Source organism: Symphalangus syndactylus, chromosome 1, assembly GCF_028878055.3.
Source record: "Symphalangus syndactylus isolate Jambi chromosome 1, NHGRI_mSymSyn1-v2.1_pri, whole genome shotgun sequence".
In the NCBI taxonomy this organism is placed as follows: Eukaryota; Metazoa; Chordata; class Mammalia; order Primates; family Hylobatidae; genus Symphalangus; species Symphalangus syndactylus.
In genome coordinates, this window is record NC_072423.2 from 105,879,352 (window position 1) to 105,903,608 (window position 24,257).

A 24,257-nucleotide genomic window follows, 5' to 3' on the forward strand; every position below is an offset into this window, starting at 1 on the left:
GAGAACATGATTCTAAGATTGTTTCAGAAGAGTAAATATAGAGAATAGTCTGGACAATTATAAAAAATTGGGTTTTATAAAAAAGTTGCTTGCCATACCCAGTATCAAAACTCGTGAGACAATTCATAGAAGAGGAAACACAGATGAGTAACAAATAGGTAAAAGCGGATTCAATCTCACTAAAAATTAGAGAAGTATAAGTGAAAATAATGATTTGACTAGACATGGGTAAAAATTTAAGTCTATGATAATATCAAATAATGGAGAAAGTCTGAAGAAATGAATACTCTTCTATACCACAGGTGGGAAAGTGAAATTTATAGCTACTATGAGGACAATTTGTTATTATTATAGTGGAAATCTTTTACACCCTATTTCTCTGTAGTTTTACTTCTCAGTAAAATAAACTCTTGTTCAGAACCCAAGAAGTCATGTACAAAGATGCTCTTGGTAGCAATGTTCACTGTAAGAAAAAAAAGCAAAAACCCCCGACCTAAATGTCCAATATTGGGGCAATGATTGAATAAGCAAGAATATGTCCACTTGGTGGTCTTCTTGGCACCAGGTGACAGGGTAAAGAGGATCTCAATTTACTGTCATGAAAGGAGATCCAAGACGTTGGGTGGGAAAATAATGTTGTAAAACTATACGTGAAGTACCAGTATTTAAGAATATTTAGGACTATTTAAGAATATTTAATTCTGCTACAGAGAAATAAGAAAAATAAATGAGATGGATAAAACGTTTAAGATGTATTAGGTATAGATAGCACATAAGTGACCCATGACTCATGTTAGAGCAGAGTAAATGGACTCAATAAGTAGAGCGTATGCAAGTTGAACAGAAATAGTAAAGGAAGAATATATGAAGTGTCCTCCTATAGAGAAGAAGGAAGGGAAGGACCACATAAAATTAAAGGCACTCCATTCTTAAGGCACAGACCTTGTTGTCCCTAGGTTGATAGCTCTCTCCTGGGCCATCCTTAAATTAACTCACTGGCAACATCCATTCTCTGCCTGAGACACACAGATAAATGCTGTGGCTGCTCAGGAGGTTACAGGCAAGCTACACACTTGCCCTTGCACCTCTCCAATAAGGAAAGTATGTGTTGGCTGCAGGCACCTTCTGCCTGCTGAGGCCCTGTTCCAGATTGAGGACCCTCAAGTGTGGTCCTCCTTGCTACACCATCAGTCGGAGAGACAGCAGGGGAGGGTGGAGACAAGGGAAGGGAAAGGAAGGGAAGATAGGAGAAAGAAGAGGAGAATAGAGGAACAGTGCATAACACAGGATACAGGGAGGGAGATCCTCCGCCCTCTTTCCCCTTGCTTCTAGCCATATGCTTTAAATGCATTCAATCAGCCAAATGATTTGAGCATCTTAATTTTTTGGTAAGCCTTTTTGTTTTGTAACCTCTAGGATTACTTGCCTCGTAAGTAGTTGGCATTTATACATAAAGTGAGTACAAAAAAAGACACATTTCTATAAATTCTTTATATGTATATGTCTCTGTCCTTATGTATGTATGTATGTATGTTTGTATGTATGTATGTATCTAATGCATGGATGTATAAATAAAGGTCAGGAAGGTTACATACCACACCAGCAACAGTGGTTACCTCTGAAGAAAGGACTGTGACAGGGAGTAACTGTCAAGGGACACTTGAACTCCATCTGTAACCCTGAAGTTCTCTACAAGGAGAATGTATTAATGTCTTCTTAAAACAAGTATAAAGTGAACTGTGAGGGTCAAGCCCATTTTACAAAAGAGAAAACTGAAACTCAACGAGGATAAGTCAACTCTTACCACAGCTATATGAATAAGATAAAATTATGCCCATTTTACAGATGGGGAAACAAAAAACTAAGTACCTACAGTAACTGGGGCAGAGCAGAGGTTCAAACCCAAAGCTGCAGCCCTCCGGAGCCCAGGCTAGTGTGGTGCTTTTGCCACAGGCAGCAGACTGTCTCGTGCTGGAATGATTAGAGCTCAAACTCCTTGAGGACAGACCCAGAGTGATCACTCAATGCAGATGCTTAATGACAGCAAATGCAAGATATCATTGTTTTCAAAGTCCCACAGCCAACTTTCCTTCTTTCTTTCCCAAATCCTAGGAGTTGAAAAGCCCCGAAAGCAGCTACACTGAGAGGAGAAAAGCCACCCCCTACAAAAGATTTGCCAGCGGAAAGATTAACTACTTTTCCATATTTTAAAGACTTACTGTTTGCTTATTAACATGGTGCTTCGGAGGGGCCTGGGCAATGTTAGCTGTACATTTATGTGTACAATGTGTATTTATGGCCCAGGGTGCAGGGTTGAACTTCATAAAACACACCTCCATCCAGCTGGGCCCAGCAGCCAGGCTGACATCATAGTCAGAGGGGCTGTGGCCTGGTGGGTTTGCCTGGGGGCCAAAAAAGGCGAGGAGGGAAATGCCTCAGCAGAGAATCACAGCGGTTGTTTCTAAGCAGGGATAGGTCAAAATGCGTGAAATAAATTAGGTCCTCGAGGGAAAGGGAGTTGGGAGAGGGAAGCAATTTTGATGTGTCCATTGCCAAAACTGAAATAATCCAGTCCTCCCTTTCCCACTCACTACAGACAGAGAAAGAACTGGAGGGAAAAAGATGATGCGATTTCAAGACAGCCTCCCCTGACGAGACAAGAGTATTTGCCGCACACTATCTTCCGAGAGGGGCTTTCCTGAGCAAATGATGAAAGCAATCACCATGCCTCCCTCGTACTCCCTCTGAACAAGCACGCAGGATGGGGAGGAACGCTGGGATAAGATCCCCCGAGGACCACAGGATTGCACATGTGGAGAGCTCGTTTGGCTTGCCTTTCATTAAATGGGTACAAAACTGTGGCTTGAAAAATATTTGGTCAGGATAGAATCTTAAAACGTTTTGACCCTAGACTGATGTATTTCACCCTTTATAGATTTTTACCCTTTATATAGATTCTCCAGATTTTATCCAAAGATAAAATGAAAGCCAATGAGTCTGTCCCAGGGAGCTACTGAATTTGGCACCGGCCCTGTTCATAGTGTCCTGTTCCCCGGCTGGATGGGGCACCTGGCTGTGGCTCTCTACCAGGATCCTGTTCTCCTCGGAGGTAGAAAGTGGCCCTATCCCCCACCTGCCCTGCCCCAGCAAGCACCAGGTTTCCCTACATGGACCCAGGCCCATAAGTTGAGAGCAAACCTTTGGTGAATGTTAAAATTCAAAAGAAAACTTAATTATTTTGTATGTGTTCTAGCATTAACTGGATAGCCATCTTATGAGACAGTAGGAGGGAGGTGGACAGGAAGAGAAATACACAAATATTTTCTCCTTATGATGACTGATGCAATGATCTTAAATGAAATGTAGTAACTAAACTTCAGCAGGACATTGAAAAAGCAACATGGCATGCCGCAGTGAGGATTGGCCTAGAAATGCTAGTGAACAAGATTATTGAGTTGTCCCAGCTTAATACAAATAGAAACATGAAACCATTCTTTTTTTCTTTCGTTTCCTTCCTTTCCTTCCTTTCCTTCCCTTCCCTCCCCTCTCCTCTCCTTCCCTCCCTTCCCCTCTCCTTCCCTCTCCCTCTCCCTCTCCGTCTCCCTCTCCTCCCTCTCTCTTCTTCTCCCTCTCCTCCATCTCTCTTCTTCTCCCTCTCCTCCCTCTCCCTTCTTTCTTTTGCCATGGTTTTGCTCTGTTGCCTAGGCTGGAGTGCAGTGGTGCAATCAATCGTAGCTCACTGCAGCCTTGAATTCCTAGGCTCAAGCAATCCTTCCTACTCAGTCTCCCAAGGAGCTGGGACCACAGGAGCATGACCCATGCCTAAGGGTAAAAGTATCTGTTGGAGGGAAATACCTCTTTCCATGAATACTGACGTTCTTGTTGGGTAGGCCCTGACCAGTGTTCACATGGCAGACAAAAGGCAGGCCTGTTTTCTAACCCAAATAAGCTTGGAGTGGGAGTAGGGGGTTGGGGGAGGGTTTCCAACTCTAAATTAGTGCCAGCCAACTCTAGAACTTGTGGCGCATGGTGTCACTTTGTCCTCCCCTAAATCTGGGACTACAAAAAATCCCCACTTGACATCCAGTTCACATCCCAGAAAATCTGTTCATGTAAGACACCCTATACAGCATTGGAAAACAGCCAGTGCTGTGGGATCTGTTCAGTAGGTGCCTAAAAGCCACCGGACAGAAATCCCATCCCTGAAAAAAATCCTTAAAAGAACAGAAGTAAGCACCCATTTGTGAATCAAATTTAGCATCATGCTTAGGATAAAACACTCAGAGCAGGCTAATTAGAGTCAGAAGAAGGCAAGGATGCTCACTCTCCTGTTATTTATCCGTTCTAAAAGTGCCAGCCTATGCAATTAAATCAGAGAAAAGACAGATGATTCTCTGTTGGAACAAAGGAAGTGTTCTCAGGTCCCTAAAGCTTGCCCCTGCCCCCATCCCCATAATCATTTCCTCCGTTTCCCTATATATCTTAATGGTGTTACCCTCTATGCAGTCACACAGCCAGAGATCTCCAATGAACTCGGAACATCTTCCTCCCTGAACATTGCCATGCTCTAGTTTGACTATATCCTTAAAGCCTCTCAAATCCATCCTCCCATCTGCATCCTGCAGGGCCAGCTTTATGGGTGCGACCAGTGTAGTTGCAGAGGGGCCTACTCTCAGAAGGGCTGGTCACTTGGAGTTCAGTGTTCTGCAGGCATGGCTGTCTTAAAATTCTTAACTTTATCTTTGAATTTGTGTTTTATAAGTGAAGTCCAGAGGCCAATGGGGCACGCACAGGAGTGGAGAGAGGAGGGCTGTGAGGAGGGGGTGGTTGAGGCTTGCCTCATGAACAGTTGCACTCTCCTCCATCTCCCCAGGGTGTTCCCAGCTACCTATTCCCCTCCTGCACTCAGCCCAGCAACTAGAGCCCTGCCCCCCACCTCACCTGCACCTGGCTGGGCCTGGGCCAGGCAAGCAGAGGGTCAAGGCTTGGGAGTGACTGGCAGTGCCACAGCATGTTCAGTGGGTGACTTCGCAAGGGCAAACCTCCCGCCCACCCTGATCCAGGTACCAAGTATTTGGTATTTGATGCAAAGATTGAAATCCCTTGTAGACTGGCTGTCCCCCATGAGTAGGGACAGCAAGCCCCTGGCAAGGGGAGATTCAGTCCCCTCCTCCAGCCAGGACACAGCACCTCGGTCCTGTGGCTAGTGGGAGGGAGAAGCCCTGTGGCTGCTGAGCTGCACACCCCACCGGGTAACTGGGCAGGGCTCCTTAAGCACTGGGCCAATGTGCAGCCCTGTGTCTGAAGGAGCACAATGTTAAAATAGCAAATAAAAAAATCATGAACAGTCAAGAGAGACCACAGAAAGAAGGAAGAAGTTTTACCTTTTAGTACCTTTAAGAATACATTTTTCTTGCTTTTTAAACAAGCAGCCCACAATTTTATTTTGCACGGGGCCTGGCCAGTTATGAAGCCAACCCTGCTAATCTGCAAAATGTTTGTTAGGCTCATCTTCCAACTGGTCTCCCTGCCATGGCCCATTCTTGAGGTGGTCCTTCCCAAGTGCAAGGCTGACACCCTGTCCCTCTTTTTACACCTTTCCACAGCCCCTGTCATCTACCCGATGGTCTGCATTGAGTGAAGCAAACAGGGCCTTTATGTTCTACCTGGCTCTCTCTCCAGCCTGATGTGTTCAACCATCCCAGCCCCAAAGCCACCTTCCTGTCCAACCTCCAGGCTGCTGACCTACCCATGAGCCCCTGAGTGCACCATGCTGCTTCTCTCACAGTGCTGAGACCCAGATGGAGCTCTAATTCTTACCTTGGTTGCTCACTGGAATCACCTGAAGAGCATTTTGTTTTGTTTCATTTTGCATTTTTTTTCTACTGATGGCCATGCCTAACATAAATTATATTGGAATCCCTGCAAGAAGGACCAAGGCATCTTTTTTTTTTTTTTTTTTTTTCTTTAAGCTTCTGGAGTGATTCCAACATCCTTCAAGGCTGAGACTGTCTGGTCTAGAATTGTGCTTCTCAAGCTGAGTATGCTTATGGATGACCTGAGGATCTTGCTGAAATGCCAGTTTCTGTTCAGTGGGTCTAGGGTAGGGCCCATGATTCTGCCTTTCTCACCTTCTACCAGGCAATGCTGATGCTGCTGGTTCAGGGACCAGCAAGCCTCTGAGTGTTGAAGCCACCTCCTCCCATACCTTTGGAGAACCCCAATTCAGTTATAAAAGACTTATTAAATGTCACTTTCTCCATGAAGCCCTCCTTCTCAAAGGGAATTATGTCTTCCTCCATTCTCCCATGACATGTTGTAGGTACCTGTATCACCCATATAAAATCCACAGCCTTTTTAATTCCATATGTGTGTGGAATTAAATGCTCACAGCGATTTTGCCATCCTTGTACTGCTACACTGGAAATGACTAGGACAGACACCAGCACTCTAGGCTACACAAAGGATAGTCTGAAAACTGTAAGCTTTGGAGTTTGTAGAAAATTCTCTTTTTGTAATCCAGGAAAACAAATGGAAGAGCTACCTTCTAGGGCAGCTAAAAGTGAGATCCAACAAGAGACTTCTGTAAATGTCAGATGGGAGGCAGAGGTCACACACATTAAGAAGCCATAAACAAAACAAATAAGAAAACAAAGGTTTCCCAATAGGAGCTCAAATCAAAAGCCGTAAGGACAGATGCCTCCAATTCTACAGGTTGGTGGCAGTAGGAATTGATTTAATCATCAATACAGTATAGTGAGTAGGCCAGCTACTGTATTCCTTCCCTTCATCTTTCTCTAGGTAACCAGGCAGCTATTAATAAATATTTTGTTTTGTAATTTGGGTAATTTTGTTTCCTACTAGACTTCTGAGAGCAAGGCACAGACCTCCTTTTTTCTGTTTTCTACACGTCATTGAATAACAATGGAAAATGAGTAGAAGATACAGCCAGGTGTGGTGGCTCATGCCTGTAATCCCAGCTCTTTGAGAGGCCAAGGAAGGAGGGTCGCTTAACCCCAGGAGTTTCAGACCAGCCTGGGAAACTCACAGTGAGGCTCTATGTCAAAAAAAAAAAAAAAAAAAAAAAAAAAAGAAACAGATATGACGATGCGTGCCTGTAGTCCCAGCTACTCAGAAGGCTGAGGCAGGAGGATCACTTGAGCCCAGGAGTTTGAGGCTGCAGTGAGCTATGATCATGCCACTGCACTCCAGCCTGGGCAACAGACCAAGACACTGTCTCAAAAAAACAAAAACAAAAAATGAAAGATAAAAATATAATTCAAAGTAGCACAAGCTCTTTGGCAAATGGGTTTCACAGAATATAGTACAAGGTTTAAGCAGCCCAGAATTTTTGTTTATTCTCACCATTCTTCAAGGTCCACAACCACTTTCAGAAAACAAAGAGCCCTGTCTGACCTTCTGTAGAAGTTTCTCTTTGATATCCAATCTCCCTTCTTTTGGTACAAATATCTTCCTCCTGGGAAGGGCTGCACCCTTCCCTCAGGCAGCCCAGGTGCTTCTGAGGAGCCAGCCCTGTCCAGGCATGCTGTCTAGACCTAAGCAGATCGGTATGATTCCTTCCCCTGGAGAAAGCAATGGGTTCAGAGATGGGTACTGAACCTAAGTTATTTCAATCAGTCTGAAATGCAGAATTCTTATCTCTACTCCAAACATATGAAAACAAAGACATTTTCAGCCTCAGGAGCCACTGGCAGCTTTCCTGTGCTCATGAAAGGAAATGCCTGCTGGGAAATGCATAGAGAAAACCTGGATCTTGGTCCTAACCTTTGGGAAACTTGAGTAAGCCCTATCTGAAGCTTACATCTCAACTTTTCCCTGTATTGTTTAAGCTTGCTTGAGTTGAGCCTCTGTCATTTGTAAACAAAAGGATATTAAGTGATAAGCTCTTAAATTCCGTATCATCACCACTGCATTGCCTGATCACCCTGCAGTTGGAAAATCTAGGCTGTAGGGAGCTGAGCCCTAGAAGCCATAAGCATGGCTCACACCCGGCTTACCCTGGATGGCCTGCCAAGAACCAAGCTGGCATAGGCCTCTTCTGCTCCATTTCACTAGTGTGGGAAATGTGCTGCGTTTTCATAGTTAAGTGCTAAGATTAAATCGGACCAACATATTCTCTTTCTTATACTTATTTATTCAAAACTGTATACAATAGACACATTATGGCATTCCATTTGTGACTTGCTGATGGGGAAAGCACACAAAAAGCCAGAAGGATGCTTTGCCTGCAGGGCAGTGTCCCATGGTGGTATTTATTCTGTTGTAGACAGAATGCATCGGTAAGAGCCATGATAATGACTTCCACTCATCCTCAGCCCATGAGGATTTATTGAGATTTATGGTGCCGACCCACAGCTTGAAAACAACCTGGGCAGGAGGTTCTCTGGCATTGTCAGCCCAAGGCAGATGGCAAGGAATGGTATTTTGTGTTTGAAATATGGGAGAGAAAGCCCTATGGAATGAAAAGAAAGAGGGGCCCAGTTTTCTTTTCTTATCCCAGGGGAAGGGAATCTCAAAAGAGCTCACAACAAAGGATATTTTTAAAACTTGGCTATCATTTTAGTTTTTCAAAGTTTTTTTTTTCTTTGTACTAGGGTCTTCAGTAAATCTTCTTAATTATGACATGAACCATTTTTCTTCTAATCCCCTTAAGAAGAGTAAGGAGTTTGTTAACTATTTTCACTGAAACTATTAATGTCTTTTCTTATAAATAATGACAATAATAGCTAACATTTATGGAGTGTTTACTTAATGCCAAACCCTTTTCTAAGCAGTTCCCCTTTAATCTTCACACCAACTCAAAGAAATATCATTTTCTCCATTTTATAGATGAAGACACTCAAGCATTGAGAAGTTAAACAACTTTCCCAAATCCTAAAAAAAATCAAATCTCAAAGTATCGAAACTCTACAAAGCTAGACCTGCTTGATGCTAACCTTCGTTTCATCCTTTACGCTCTATATAACTAATCACCACCATCATCATGACCATCATCACCATCACCATCACCACCAACATCATCTACCACTTACTGAGCACTTACCCTATACAGGCATTGTGTGATGGTCTTTACCTAAAATGGACTCATTTCCCAACTCTGTAAGGAACTTCAATAATTAGACCTGATTTTGCTTTAAGATAGCACAGGTGATAGGTATGATCTGGATTCCAGCTATCAGGCAATAGAGCCTGTCATCTCGCCCATCATACTGATATGGACAGGAGGCAAGGAAATACTGCGTAGGAGACAGCAGGTCCCTGGCAAAGGCCCCACCCTCAAGCCTGGAAACTGGTGGCTCTAAATGGGAACAGTTATTCCTGTTTTTGCACCCAAATGTTGCCTTTTGATCCATCATGCCCCCTATCCTGTACCAATATAAACCCAAAACCTCAGGCTCCACAAGTAGATGAGCAGATAAACAGAAGAACAGCCTGGCAGAGGAGAGAAGAAAAGGAGCATCTGAATGTTGAAAGGAGTTTGGCTGGGGACAGTTGGAGAGGAGAACAGGTGTGGGATAGCTGAGCTCCAGGGAAAGATCATCTTCTCATTCCATCCCCTTTCCAGCTCCCCATCCATCCCACTGAGCGCCACCTCTATCACCCAATAAAATCCCCATATCCACCATCCTTCAAGTCCATATGTGACCTGATTCTTCCTGGATGCTGGACAAGAACCCGGGTACCAAGAGGGCACTAAGCTGGTTAATACTTAAGCCGTCTATGGACAGCAGAGCTAAAAGAGCACTGTAGCATGCCCACTGGGGCTTCCAGAGTTTCAGGCACACAACCTTAGTTGCCACTGTGGGGCTGGAGCCCAAAAGTGTTCACCCCGGCTCCTGCACCTGCCCGTCTGCATGCTTCCTGTCCCATAAGGGGTTTGAGCAGCAGCCGCAGCCAGAACAGACAAGCCACACCCCTGTTGCACTTCCTGTGAGGGGGGTCAGATAACTCTCCTGTTTCAATACAACAACATCTCATGTGGAAATATGTTTGGGCAATAGTAATGTAATGATTCTCTGGTAAACAGAGAAAAGAGAATCTGTCCCTACATCGAAGGGAGAATTTAACATTACGTAGAACTCACAGTTCTAATCTTCTATTTTCTATCTTTTATACTGTCTTTCACAATCTCCATGTGAATTGTTGGGTTCATTTAGCAAAATAGAATAGCCTCAGAATGAATCAATCATCAGGAAGCCTGAATAAATGTACACTTTAAAAGTATAAAGAAAGAATTCACTGGGAAGTTAAACATCTCCCTTTAAGTGATCTGGCAAAGTCAAATTGTAATCATTGAGAATTACTTTATAAAAGGTTGGACATCTTGCATTACATGAACAAAACATTTTTGTTCAGTGTACCACGTTAATGGTAAGAAAACAATTGAGCTAAATATGAAGCCAGTTTTGCATAGAAGAAAAGACCAGCAGTGTGGAGGGGGAAGTATCACACCATTTAAATCCTTACCCAGATTTTACAGATGAGGCAATGGCTCAAAGTTACAGAGCTAATAAGATGTGAACCTGGGATTCAAACCCAGGCCATTTGGCCTCAGAGCCTGAGCATGTAACTTTTCTGCCTCTTAGTTCTGAGTAATGAGCTGGCATGTGATTTTTGTTTTATTTTTTACACAATTCTCTATTTTTCAATTTTCTGCAATGAATAGGAATCACATTTTAATAAGCACCAAGAACCATGGAATAATAACTTTCCATTTAAAAAAATACATACATATATATATATATATATATATATTTTAAAACTAAATCTCAGTGATCAGTATTTTACTGTATAGTCTCAGTTGCTGACCACCAGAAAAACTAAAACCAGAGTGAAACTTTTACAGGATCATTAATTGAAAGAACAATGATATCCCTCCTTAGTGGCCTTGCTGTCCTCTTCTGCGTACTCATTTTTACCATATATCCTTGGGGTGAGTTCTCCCCCGAAGGAATACTCTCCGAATCTCTCTATAACATCAGCTGTATCACTGCCTGATCTACAATTGGAGCTTGATACATTTTTGCTGACTGAAATAAAAGCTGAATTCATGCCTTCCTACTTTGACTCTATCTAAGCTTTCTGAATAATGTATCTTGTAGCTTTGAATTAATATATCAGGGAAATAATTAAACAAATCACGTAGTCTGCTATACTTTGGGTTCTGACTTCTGAAATCAATGCTCTAAATAATTCCCACCCCTTTTCAACTGTCCCTTATCACAACATAGCATGATTATTCACTTTGAATAGTGTGAGTACCGTGGTAGAGACCTATAGCCAGGAAGAAGTTTGAAGAGAGACAGATGTATTCCAGAAACACTGGATGAAAGGCAATGTTTTAGACTTTTAAATTAGTGTTCCCATGGATTTTTTTTTTTTGGTGATTTGTCAAAATTTTGATCATTGAGAATTACTTTATGAAAGGTTGGACATCTTGCATTACACGAACAAAGGATTTTGTTCATTTTGCATGACATGAACAAAGCATTTTGTATTCTAAATAGGAAAAAAATCTCTCACAAGAAAAATCAGAACTATTCTCCCATTCAGTGTATACTTGATCCACACAAAGAATATCAATATGGAATAAAGGGGAAGAAAAAAATGGAGGTGGGAGATAGCAGGGTATGCCAGAAAGCCGACTGGTTCAGAAGTTAATGGGCTTGAATTGAACTCCCATTATGAAATTAGTGGGCAAATCACCATGAGAAATGTTTTGTTCCTTCCCTCTTCTTAGTTTTCCTACCTCAAAAGTGATTTCTAAGATCCCTTCCCAATATAACACTAAAATATTTGGCTTTCACATCACTGCTTCCTCCTTACAAAAAAAACACATTTCTCCAGGCTGTTAACAGACTTCAGTTAGTTATTGCCATTATCTTCTTCCACGAGCTCTCTCCATTGCTAACCATCTTTTTTGGTGGGATGGGGGGAATCTTGACCTTATAATTTAAAAAATTACTTTGTTGTAAACTGACAATTTATAATGGTATATATTCATGGGGCATGAAGTCATGTTATAATTTATGAATAAAATGTGGAATGATTAAGATTGTTTACATATCTGTATTATTCTCATGCTGCTAATAAAGACATACCTGAGACTGGGTAATTTATAAAGGAAAAATGTTTAATTGATTCACAGTTCCACGTGGCTGGGGAGGCCTCACAATCATGGCAGGAGACGAAGGAAGAGCAAAGGGACATCTTACATAGCGGCTATTCACTATCACGAGAGCAGCACAGGAAAGACCCACCCCCATGATTCAATTACCTCCCACCGGCTCCCTCCCATGACACATGGAAATTATGGGAGCTACAATTCAAGATGAGATTTGGGCAGGGACACAGCCAAATCATATCAAAATCCATCACCTCAAATACCATGTTTCATGGTGAGAGCATTTGAGATTTATCCTCATAGCAGTTTTGAAATGTACAATACACTATTATTAACTATATTCACCATGATGTGCAACAGAACTCCAGAAAAAGACCTTATTCTTCCTGTGTGAGATTTTGTACCCTTCAAACATCATTTCCCCATGCCTCCCTCTACCTCAGCCTCTGTTACCACCATGCTACTCTGTTTCTATGAGTTCGGTTGTTTCAGATTCCACATATAAGTGAGAACATGCAGTATGTGTCTTTCTGTGTCTGGCTTATTTCATATAGTATAATGTTCTCCAATTCCATCCACGATGTTGCAAATGACAGAATTTTCTTCTTTTTAATGCCAAATAGTATTCCATTGTGCGTTTATACTGCATTTTCCTTATCCATTCATCTATTGATGAACACTTAGGTTGATTCCATAACTTAGCATTATGAAAAGTGCTGCAATAAAGATGGGAGTGCAGACATCTCTTTAAAAAATTGATTTCAAATCTTTTGGGTAAAAACTCGGAAGTAGGATGACACATCTTACGGTAATTCTATTTTTAGTTTTTAAGGAAACTCCATACAGTTTTCTATAATGGCTGTACTAATTTACATTCCCACCAATAGTATACAAAGTTTCGCTTTTCTCCACATCCTTGTCAACACTTGTTATCTTTCATCCTTTTAATAAGAGCTAGTCTGGCAGGTGTGAAATGATATCTCATTGTCATTTTAATTTGTATATCCCTGATGATTACTGATATTGAACATGTTTTTCATAGATCTATTGGCCATTTCTATGTCTTCGTTTGAAAAGTGTTGATTCAGGTCCCTTGTCCACTTTTTAACTGGGCTTTTTGTTTTGTTTTGTTTTCTTGCTGTTGAGTTGTTTGAATTTTGGATACTGACCCTTTTTCTGGTATATGGCTTACAAACATTTTCTCTCAATCTGTAGATTGTCTATTCACATAGTTAATTGTTTCCTTTGCTGTGAAGAAGCTTTTTAGTTTGATATAATCTCATTTGTTTATTTATTTATTTTTTTTTGAGACAGAGTCTTGCTCTGTCGCCCAGGCTGGAGTGCAGTGGCGCAATCTCGGCTCACTGCAAGCTCCGCCTCCTGGGTTCACGCCATTCTCCTGCCTCAGCCTCTCCGAGTAGCTGGGACTACAGGCGCCCACCACTAAGCCCGGCTAATTTTTTTGTATTTTTAGTAGAGATGGGGTTTCACCGTGGTCTCGATCCCCTGACCTCGTGATCCGCCTGCCTCGGCCTCCCAAAGTGCTGGGATTACAAGCGTGAGCCACCGCACCTGGCCTCATTTGTCTATTTTTGCTTTTGTTGCCTATGCTTTTGAGGTCAAACCCAAAAAACCATTGCCCAGACCAATGTGCAGTTTTTAGCATTTCTGTACACTAACAATGAACTATTCAAAAAAGAAATCAGGAGGACAATCCCATTTATAATAGCTACAAAAAAAACTTAGGAGTAAATTTAACCAAGGAGGTCAAAGACCTGTACGCTTTATTAAACATTGATGAAAGAAACTAAAGAAGCCACCAAAAATGGAAGATATCCTGTATTTGTAGATTGGAAAAATCAACATTGCTAAGATGTCCGTCCAACCCAAAGTGATCCACAGATAAAATGCAATCTCTACCAAAATTCCAATTTCATTTTCCATAGAAATAGAAAAAAAATTCGAAAATTCATATGAAATCACCACAAGTCCCTAACAGCCAAGGCCATCATAAGTAAAAATCAGTGAAGCTGGAGACACCATACTACATAATTTCAAAGTATACTACAAAGCTACAGTAATTAAAACAGCATGATTCTGGCAAAGAAATAAACACATCTATTAATGGAACAGAATAAAGAGCCCAGAAATGAACCTGTACAAATATGGTCAATTGATTTTTACTGGAATACACACTGAGAAAAGGATAGTCTCTTCAATACATGGTGTGGGACAACTGGATATCCACTTGCAAAAGAATGAAACTGGACCTTATCACACACTATGTACGAAAATCAACTCAAAATAGATTAAAGACTTACATGCAAGACCAGAAACTATAAAACTACTAGCAGAAAACACAGGGGAAAAATTATGCGGCAGTGGTCTGAGCAATGATTCTTTGGATTTGACACCAACTCTCTTTAATCAGCATGTTTCTTATATAAAAAAGACTTGTTTAAACTCTAAAAGTTAAAATTCAAAAATCCAGAAATGTAACATCTGTATATCAGTTCTAACTAGTACAGATAAATTCTGTACATGATAAAGGAGAAAAGTTTTAAGAACTAAATATCATATTCCAGGGCTAGAGGCAAAAACGAAACAAAATCACCTTCTGAAGCCTAAAACCAGGCCACCAAAAGGGCAAGGAGATCCACTGGTAATTTAAACACATGCTACAATAAAACTCAACATTCTCTAGAGGAATATAACAGAACCCAGGACATCTATAATGTACCATCCACAATATCCAAAGTACAAAACTGGCTACACATGTGAAGAAACTTGTACAGTAATTGTGTCACATAGTAAAATGTGACAAAATAGTCAACAGAAAAATCAATCTAAAGATAGACCAACATATGGCCCAGGTATTAGAGTTAGTAGATAATGGTAATATATTATACTTTATAATACAGTATATTAAAGAATATATTTATATATTAATTAAACTTTAGAAAGTGGCTATATTGAGGTATGAAATGGGAATTCCAGCAGAAATATGGAAACTATATAAACGAACCAAATGCAAATCTTAAAACAGAAAGAATAAAATATTTTAAATCCAAAATTCACTGAATGCTATGTATTCAAGGCAGACTGAATGCAACAGAAGATAGGATCAGTATACCTGAAGTCAGGTCAATAGAAATCATTCAAATTAGAGAAGAAAGAGAAAAACAAGGTTAAAACACAAATGAACAGAAGCTCAGTAAGCAGTACAATAGTACCAAGTAGTCTAACAAACAAGTATTTAGAATCCCAGAGTAGAGTAAAGAGAAAATGAGTCAAAAAATAGATTGAAGAAATACTGACTGGGCTAAAATAAGAGACAGGAATTGGGATTATACTATCCTAAGGTAAGTACACTACACCTGAAGCAATTTAATATTATTTGAAGATAGAACATGAGCAATTCAAGATGTATACTGTAAATCTTAGTGCAACTAATACAAAAAAAAGCTTAAAAGTATATAAATAATAAGCCAATAGCAGGAAAAAAATGGAATCATAAAATAGTCAATATAAAAGAAGACAGAAAAAAAAGAGGATGAACAAGCAGAAATCAACTAGAAAAGTGCTAGATTTCAAGCCAATAATATCAGTAACTTCATTAAAAATACATGGCCTATATGAATGACCAAATGCTTTTTTACCTTAAGGTCAGAAACAGAAAAGCATGTCTGATTTTACCATTTCTCCTTTACATTGTACTTGAAGTTACAGCCTGTGCAGTAAGGCAAGAAAGGACATAAAATTCGTCCAGATTTTAAAGAAAGGAATAAATTATCTTTATTTGATGACTGTATGTTCATATTTGTAGGAAATGTAATCAAACCTACCAAAAACTACTAGAAATGATAAGGAAGCTTAGAAAGGTTGCAGGATATAAAATTCAATATAGATAAGCAATTTGGATGTTTTGGTAGCAAAAAGCAGTTGGAAAATGAAGTAATACTACTTAAATAGCATAAAAATATTCAGATTTAGAGAGAAATCTGACAACAGATGTGCAGAAACTATATACTACTGAAAACCATGAATCATTGCTGTTAGAATTTAAAGGAAGCTTGAGTATAGGCATTGGCTAGAAGTCCCAGTGTTGTTAAGATGTCAGTTCTATCTATACTGATTTCTATATTTTATATATAAAAGGCAATATTAATCAAAATCCTATCAGAGTAAGGAATAAACTATTAACTACACAACATAGTGATTCTCAAAATAATTAAATGGTATGTAAGGAGCTGGACCAACAAAGAATACATACTGTATGATTCCATTTACATAAAATTCTAGAAAATACAAGCTCATCGATAGTGACAAAAAGAAAATCAGTAGTAACTTGGGGATAGAATTAGGTGGAGAGAAACCAGTGGGAGGGATTACAAAGAGGAAGAAACAAATTTTTAGAGGTAGTGGATATACTCATCTTGTTTGTGGTGGTAGTTTCATGGATATAGACATTTGTCAAAAATTTTCTAAATGTACATTTTAAATATGGTCAGTATATTCTACATTAAATATGTGGCAAGTTGTTTAAAAAAAAAATGGCCCAAATGTACCAATTGAAAGATAGATATACTGGATTAAAAAGTGCAAGCCAATTATGTCCCATCTATAAGAACACACATTAATTGTAAGCATACTGAAAAGATTAAAGCTAAAAGATGGGGAAAGATTCCATGAAAATGTTAGTCACAATGAACCTGCAGTAGCTATACTAATATTAGACAAAGTGTACTTCAGAACAAGGAATACTACTAGTGTAAAAAGGGACATCACAAAATGACAGAGGAATCAACTCACTAAAAAGGCATAACAATCCTAAATATGCATGTATCTAATGACCAAACCTCAAATAAATGAGAAGAAAAATGAATACACATTGAAACAGAAATAAACGAGTCTACAATTATAGTTGGAGACTGCAACACCCCTCTCTTGGCAATGAATAGAAAAAGTAGAATAGGTAGAAAATCTGTAAGAATATAGAAACCAACTTTACCTAATTAACATTTATAGAAAACTTTAACAACAATACTATATCTATATATATATATACACACACACATATATATAGAATATATATATATATATGTTCATATGGAATATTCACAAAGTTAGATCATGTTTTGGATCACAAAGCAAATCTTTACAATTTTAAAAGAATTAAAATTATACAAAGAACACTCCCAAACCATAATAAAATTGAACTCCAAATCAACAACAGAAAAGTTTCCGGAAAACCCTCAAATATTTTGAAATGAACTATACAGCTTTAAATAACCTCAAGGTCAAAGAGGAAGCCATAAGGAAAATGAGAAAATATTTTGAATTTAATGAAAAGTGTAACATAAAACATATCAAAACTTTTCGGATGCAGTTAAAGAAGTACTTCAGAGAAAATTTCTAATATTAAATATTTATATTAGAAAGAAGAAAGTCCTCAAATCAATAATCTGAATTTCTACTATAGGAAACTAGAAAAAGAAGAGAAAAATTCAAAGCAAGGAGGACAAACAAAACAATGAAGAAGAGAACATTAAAATTGAGAATAGAAAACAATAGAGAAATCAAACTAACAGCTGGTTCTTTTAAATGATCAATAAAACTAATAAACCTTTAGACTGTTTTATCTGTTACAAAGTAAAACAAGAACAGACATAAACTAAAACTATTAGTAAGAAAGAAAGGGCATTACTACAGATTCTACAGATACTCAAAGAGCAATAAGGAAATACAAAACAATCAAAACAATGCTCATAAATTCAATAACTTAGATGAACTAAAGAAATTCCTTGAAAGACACAAACTACCAAACTACCAAAGCTCACTCAAGAAAAAATAGCTAACTTCAATGATCCTAAATAAAGATATTGAATTCATAGTTAAAACTTTTTCTACAATGAAATCTCTAAGCCCAGATGTCTTCACTGGGGAATTCTACTAAACATTTAAGGAAGAAATAGTACAGATTTGACACAAAATCTTCTAGAATATAAAAGAGGAGAGAACACTTCACAAGTGTTTTTATAAGGCTAGCATCATCCTGATATCAAAACCAGATGACAGCATTATAAAAAGAACACTATAGGCTTGACACGCTGGCTCACGCCTGTAATCCCAGCACTTTGGGAGGCCGAGGTGGGTGGATCACCTGAGGTCAGGAGTTCAAGACCAGCCTGGCCAGCATGGTGAAACCCCATCTCTACCAAAAATAAAAAAAAATTAGCCAGTCATGGTGGCAGGCGCCTGTAATTACAGCTACTTGCGAGGCTGAAGCAGGAGAATCACTTGAACCTGGGAGGCGGAGGTTGCAGTGAGCCAAGATCATGCCACTGCATGCCAGCCTGGGCAACAAGAATGAAACTCTGTCTCAAAAACAAAAAACACCATATATCAACAGACCTTGTTAACATAGAGCAAAAAAGCCACAACATAATATTAGCAATTTGCATATAGTAATATAAAATAGAACAATATATCATGACCAAATATGGTTTACCTCAAGAATCCAAGACCAGTTCAAGATTCAAAAATTATCTAAAGACTAAAGAAGTCCATACGATTAACTCAAATGATGAGAAAAAATATTCGACAAACTTTAGCAACCTTTTTTGATAAAAGAGAAATAAATCTCAAGAAATTAGGAACAGAAGGAACTCCCCTAACTTGATAAAGGATGTTGAAATAAACAAAGAGCCAACATTAGACTTAATGATAAAATTCTAACAGCTTTCTCCCCTAAAATTGGGAACATGGCCAGGGTGTCTGCTGGCACTCTCCTATTCACCATCACTCTGGAGGTTCCAGTCAGTGCAATAAGACAAAAAAAGAATAAAAAAATAAAAAAAAAATAAAAGGCATACAGATTGGAAAGGAAGAAATATAACCATCTCAATGCACATAGGATATAATTTGTCTACATAGAATAGTCTAAGATGCTATAAAAAAGCAAAAGCAAGTGTTAATAAGTTAGTTCAGAAAAGTTCAGAAACAAGATATAGAAAAATCAATGTTTCTAAATACTAGCAATGAACAGTTAGTAATTGAAATGAAAAAAGTATCATTTATAATAGCACCAAAGGTACAAGAAATAGGTATAACTTTTTTAAAAACTGGAAAAATCATTATATTGAGAACTATACAATACTGATGAAAAAACAAAGACAACCGAAATAAATGGATGGTTACACCATGCTTATGGATTGGAAGACTTGGTTGTGTTAAGATGTCAGGGCTCCCCAGCTGAGCTATATAATCAACCCAGTTTCAAACAAAATCCCAGCAGACTTTCTGAAATATTTCAAGACAAGCTTATTTTAAAATTTACATGGAAAGGCAAATGTACTAGAATAGCCAAAGGCATTTTGAAAAAGAATAAAGTAAAGGATTCTTCTTGCTTGATTTCAAGACTTAATATAATGCTATAATAATCAACACAGTTTTATATTAGAGAAAAGACAGACACATAGATAAATTGTGTTCAATCAGATGTATACATATACAGTCACTGGAATTTCAACAAAGGTTCAAAGGCAATTCAGTGGAGAAATGACAGTCTTTTCAACAAATGATAATGGAATAATTGGATATCCATAATGCTAAATAAAAATCTTAATCTGTACCTCACACCATGTATAAAAATTAATTCCAAATGAATCACAGACCTAAATGTAAAGCTGACGAGTATAAAATTTATAGAAGAGAGCATGGAAGAAAAACTTTTGTGACCCTGGGTTAGGCAAAAATTTCTTAGACATGAAACAAAAGTACAATCCATTAAAAAGTCAATCAATGGGATTTCAATGAAATAAAATACTTTCTGCTCTGTGCAAGATACTATTAAGAGAATGAAAAGATAAGCTTCAGGCCATGTTTTTACAAAGGATTTGTACCTATTCTAGATGAATATACAAAAAATTTGCAACAGTAAAAAACTCAATAAAAAGAAAACAAACTACCTTTTTTTTAAAATGAGCGAAACATTTGAACAGATATCTTATTGAATAACATGTAGATCACAAGGAATTACATGAAAAGAATCTTAAAATCATTATTCGTCATGGAAGTGCAAAACCACAATGAGATGCCACTATGGTACCCTTAAGAATGGCAAGAAAGAAAGAAACAGAGAGAGGGAGGGAGGGAGGGAGGGAGGGAGGAAGGAAGGAAGGAAGGAAGGAAGGAAGGAAGAATATCAAGAGCTGGCAAGGATAAGGAACACCTGGAATTCCCCTACAGTGTTGACAAGAAGGCAAAATGGTACAGATACTATGTAAAACAGTTTGGAGGTTACTTTCTTCTACAATTAAACACACATTTCCCACACAATCCAGCAACCCCACTCACAGGTTCATTCAGGTGAAATGACAACCTTATGTTCATAAAAACACCTACATGTGAATGTTTATGGTGGTTTTATTCATAATCGCCAAAAACTCCAAAGTGTCCAAATGTCCTTTTACTGGATAATGGATAAACAAAATATGATACATCTATACAGTGAATACCAGCAATAATATGAATAAATCTCAAATGCATTATGCTGATATAAGAAGTCAGATTTTAAAGGCTATATTCTGTATGATTCTACTTATATGACATTCTGGAAAAGGCCAAATTGTAGGGTCACAAAAATATCATGGTTTCTCATGAGCTGTGGGGGGAATGGATTGACTGGGAATAGACTGACCTCCAATGCACCTAAGGAGAATTTTCTCGGATGATAGAATTGCTGTATCTTGATTATGGTAGTAAATATACAACTGTAAATATTTGTCAAAACTCACAGAAGTCTATATCAAAAGGAGCCAATTTTATCACGAGTAAATTAAAAATGTAAATAAAAATACAGTAAAATATACCACAAGCAATAACAACTAAAAAGAAAGACCAAAACATATGCTGTTTCAAAGAGGCGAACTTAAAGATAAAGACACAGATAAGTGGAAGGGAAAAAGATGGTAAAAGAGGTAACATGCAAATTCTAAGCGGAAGAAAGCTGGTTTGGCTAAATTAAGATCAGACAAAGACAAAGGATGTCGCCAGAGATAAAGATGGCCATATTCTAATAGTGAAAATAAGATTGAAAATAAGATAATCAAGAAGACATAAAAATTCTAGATGTGTATGCACATAATAACATGATTTCAAAATAATGAAACAAAAATTTACAGACTAAAGGGAGAGAGACGTAGATCCACAATTGTAGTTGGAGATTTTAACAAATCTCTCTTGGGATTTTATCAAACATTTCAGCCATAAATAAATTAGAATATAGAAGATTTCAATAACACAATGTCTTGACCTAATTCACATTTATAGAATATTTCAACTAACAACTACCAAATATACATTCTTTTAAAATGCACATGGAATATTCACCAAAATAGCAATATTCTGGACCATAAAATTAATCTAAAAAACATTAAAATAGTGACATCATGCAGAATGTGATTTCCAACCACAATAGAGTTGAAGTAGGAATAAAACATATTAAGGTATCTAGAAATTCTTTAAAAATAATTAGAAAATTAAGCATTCTAAATAACACATGCCAAAAGAAATCACAATGCAGATTAGAAAATATTTAAACTACAGGACAGTAAAAGGCATCATATCAAAACCTGTGGAATATCACCACTCCTAGAGGGAAATGTATAGATTTAAATGTTTATTAGAGAATAAAAATGATCTAAAAATAATGATCAAAGCTTTTACCTTAAGAAACTAGAAAAAAAGCAAATAAACCCAAAGAAAATAGAAGAAATTATAAAAATCAAAACAATAGGCAATGAAATAGAAAATGAACAATACAGACATATTTTTAAACACCAAAGAATGATTTTTTGAAAAAAGCAAAGAAAAACTTTAGAAAATCATTTGCAACACATTTCATTATAAAGAATTATTTCTAATACATGTAAAAACAACTGCATTCTCACTTCTAATAAGATAAATGAAAATTGGAACTACAATAAGTTAGCATTTTTTTAATCTACTGTAGATTGGAAAAAAAATCCAAGGGTCTGATAATGCTCCCACTGGCAAGTCTAAAGAGTAACAGGTACTTGTATACATTACTAGAAGAAATGCAAAATGATACAACTTCCATGGAGGAGAATCTGGCAATATCCAGAAAAATTATCTATGTGTTTACCCTTTCACCCAGCAATCCCATGTCTATGAATCTATCCCAAAATGTTAAATTATACATGCATTAAGCTGTTCGTTGTAAGATCATATGTAATAAGACAAGGCTGGAAGTAACCTGAATGTCAATGAGTAGGAGACTGAGCAAGCAATTGTATCTCCATACAATGGAGTACCACGCAGCTTTGAAACAGAACGAGGGAAATCTCATTTCCAAAACCTATGAGGAAAGATCAGTGGCATATAATACAATATGAAGAAAGGCATGGTGCTGAAGAGTGTGTATGATATGCTTCATTTTGTAAAAGAAATGAAAAAAGTGAATACATTTCAATTTTTCTTATATTTTAACAACAGCTAAATAAAAAGCTAAATCAACTAACAAAAATGATTACCTATTAGGAGAGAGAGAAAATAGGATGAAGGATTGGGAAATGGAAGTGATGCTGCTCTAAATTACCTCATTTTGTGGTTGTGGCATTGACACCATGTGCATGCACATTTTATATAACTGAAAAAAGCACTCCTCACATCAAAAATAACAGTAACGAAAAACCTTCCTGTATAAGAAATTGTAGGAGTAACCCCACAAAACAAAAAGTATTTCAAATGGCTTTTTTATTATTAGAGATGAGGTCTCACTATGTTGCCCAGGTTGGAGCACATTGGCATGATCATAGCTCACTGCAGCCTCAGACTCCTCGGCTCAAGTGATCCTCCTGCTTTAGCCTCCTGAGTAGCTGGGACTACAGGTGTGTGCCATTGTACTCTGCCTTAAATGGCTTTAAAACACAGTGTTTTTTCAAACTATTTCCATCTTGTGATTTAGCCAAAATATAAAAAGACTACAAAGAATTTTTAAACAATACTGAATCATTCTACTTTTAGCAACAATATTGGTATTGATATTTGAAAATTATTTTTGTATGTTGTAGCTTAAATAATTATTATGCTGATATGGTTAGGAAGTGAGATTTTTAGTGAACAGAAAAGAGATGCACTATGGGTTGAACTGTATCCCACCCTGAGTCATGTGTTGAAACTCTTACCTGCAACGTGACGGTCTTTAGAGACAGGGCCTTTGGGAGGTAATTAGCTTTAGATGAGGTCATAAGGGTAGAGCCCTCATGGTGGAATACATGCTCTCCTAAGAAGAGACCAGAGACGAACCTGCTCCATCTATCACGTGAGGATACAGCAAGAAGGCCATTCATTAACTAAAAAAGAGAGCCGTTACCAGAACCTGACCATGCTGGCACCCTGATCTAGAACCTCCCAGCCTCCAAAAATGTGGGAAATAAATGTCAACTATTTAACCCATCTAGCCTACGGTATTTTTTTTAAATAGCAGCCAGAGTAGACTTAAACAAGGTACAAGTGTGAATCAAAGAAGTTAATTAAAAATCACGCAATTTTGATTTGGAAGTAGAACTATTAGCATGAGCACTCGATTTATTGTCCCTTTCTAAACAAAAATATATTTCCTAGCTTTGACTCCTAAAAAGACTTAAAAGATTTTGGCAAAGCCATTAGCAATGAATACTTAGGCCCAGATTGTGGTCTCTAAAGAACATTTCCCAATAAACAAAACCAAGGCTCCCTTGAAAATGGCTGATTCAAGATCTGCGGCAGAAAATGTACAAAATAAGCCTGTAATATCTTGTTATGCAGAACCCAAGGAAATTATCAAAGACTAATGAGGTACTGTCAAAAGGTCACAAGGACCAAGTTGAAGTGGCTTCCACAGGCCAAAGACGAGAAAGTTGTTATCAAATAAATTATATCTTCAAGACAAAACACTGACAATTGTTGAAGCTGCATATGGGTACACAGGGTTCATTCCACTATTCTTCCTAATTTTGCATGTCTGTCACACTACCACAGAAAACTTTTCACAATTCATCTTTTCCAACGACCATTAAAAGGTCAAAAAGAGATTTGTGCATCGAAT

At 38.0% G+C, this 24,257-nt stretch overlaps 1 protein-coding gene across 5 annotated transcripts in view; it reads right to left on the minus strand.

The window, feature by feature from the left end:
- Positions 1 to 24,257, minus strand: part of CACNA2D3 (calcium voltage-gated channel auxiliary subunit alpha2delta 3) — a 959,332-nt gene that overhangs the window by 11,459 nt on the left and 923,616 nt on the right. The gene's annotated exons all lie outside the window — the stretch shown is intronic.